The sequence below is a fragment of the Micromys minutus genome (genome assembly GCF_963924665.1).
Source record: "Micromys minutus genome assembly, chromosome: 5".
In the NCBI taxonomy this organism is placed as follows: Eukaryota; Metazoa; Chordata; class Mammalia; order Rodentia; family Muridae; genus Micromys; species Micromys minutus.
In genome coordinates, this window is record NC_137974.1 from 19582923 (window position 1) to 19584969 (window position 2047).

The following is a 2047-nucleotide window of genomic DNA, read 5'->3' on the forward strand; positions in this document are numbered from 1 at the left end:
TCCTTAGCCTTACAGAAACTTTGCAATCTCATTAAGTCCCATTTGTTAATCTTTGACCTTAGAGCTTGAGCCATTGGTGTTTTGTTTAGGAAATTTTCTCCTGTGCCTATGTGTTCTAAGGTTTTCCCTACTTTCTCATCTAATAATTCCAGTGTATCAGGTTTAATGTGGAGATCTTTAATCCACTTACACTTGAGCTTTGTACAAGGAGATAAGAACGGGTCTATTTTCATTCTTTTGCATGTTGAGTGCCAGTTGGACCAGCACCATTTGTTGAATAGGCTGTCCTTTTTCCATTGAATGTTTACTGCTCCTTTGTCAAAAATCAGGTGACCATATACATGAGGGCTCATTTCTGAATCTTCTATTCTATTCCATTGATCCACTTGCCTATTTCTGTACCAGTACCATGCAGTTTTCAGCACAATTGCCTTGTAATATAGCTTGAGGTCAGGGATAGTGATTCCCGCTGAGGTTTTTTTGTTGTTGAGGATGGATTTCGCTATTCTAGGTCTTTTGTTATTCCAGATGAAATTGCACATTGATCTTTCCAATTCCATGAAGAACTGGGTTGGAATTTTGATGGGGATTGCATTGAATCTGTAGATTGCTTTTGGTAGGATGGCCATTTTTAAGATGTTGATCTTTCCAATCCATGAGCATGGGAGATCTTTCCATTTTCTGAGATCCTCCTCAATTTCTTTCTTCAGAGGTTTGAAGTTCTTGTCATACAGGTCCTTCACTTCCTTTGTTAGAGTCACACCAAGGTATTTCATAGCTTTTGTAACTATTGTGAAGGGTACCTTTTCCCCAATTTCTTTCTCCACATGTTTGTTTTTTGAGTACAGGAATGCTACTGATTTGTTTGAGTTAATTTTGTATCCGGCCACTTTGCTGAACTTGTTTATCAGCTGTAGGAGTTCTCTGGTGGAATTTTTAGGGTCACTCAAGTACACTATCATGTCATCGGCAAAGAGTGATGTTTTTATCTCTTCCTTTCCGATTTGTATCCCCTTGATCTCCTTTTGCTGTCTAATTGCTCCAGCCAGGACTTCCAGTACTATGTTGAATAGGTAGGGAGAGAGTGTGCAGCCTTGTCGAGTCCCTGATTTTAGTGGGATTGCTTCAAGTTTCTCGCCATTAAGTTTGATGTTGGCTGTTGGTTTGCTGTATATTGCTTTTATTATGTTTAAATATGGGCCTTGGATTCCTGTTCTTTCCAGGACTTTTAACATGAAGGGGTGTTGGATTTTGTCGAATGCTTTCTCAGCTTCTAGTGAGATGACCATGTGATTTTGGTCTTTAAGTTTGTTTATATGGTGGATTACATTGATGGATTTCCTTATGTTAAACCATCCCTGCATCCCAGGGATGAAGACTACTTGGTCATGATGAATGATGGTTTTGATGTGTTCTTGGATTCGGTTTGCAAGGATTTTGTTGAGTATTTTTGCATCAATGTTCATAAGTGAGATTAGTCTGAAGTTTTCTTTCCTTGTAGGGTCTTTGTGTGGCTTAGGTACGAGGGTTATTGTAGCCTCAAAAAATGAGTTGGGTAATATTCCATCTGATTCTATCTTTTGGAATAGCTTGGTGAATATTGGTGTTATATCCCCAATAAATGTCTGATAAAATTCTGCACTGAACCCGTCTGGACCTGGGCTTTTTTTGGTTGGGAGGCTTTTGATGACTTCTTCTATTTCTTTAGGTGTTATAGGGTTACTTAGATGGTTTACTTGGTCCTGGTTCAACTTTGGGACCTTGTATCTGTCTAGGAATTCGTCCATTTCCTCCAGATTTTCCAACTTTGTGGAGTATAAGTTTTTGTAGTAGGATCTGATGATTTCTTGAATTTCCTTAGTTTCAGTTGTTATGTCACCACTTTCCTTTCTGATTTTGTTAATTTGGATACTCTCTCTTTGCCCTTTATTTAGTCTGGCTAGGGGTTTATCAATCTTGTTGATTTTCTCAAAGAACCAACTCTTTGTTTTGTTGATTTTTTCAATGGTTTTTTTTGTTTCTATTTGGTCTATTTCTGCCCTAATTT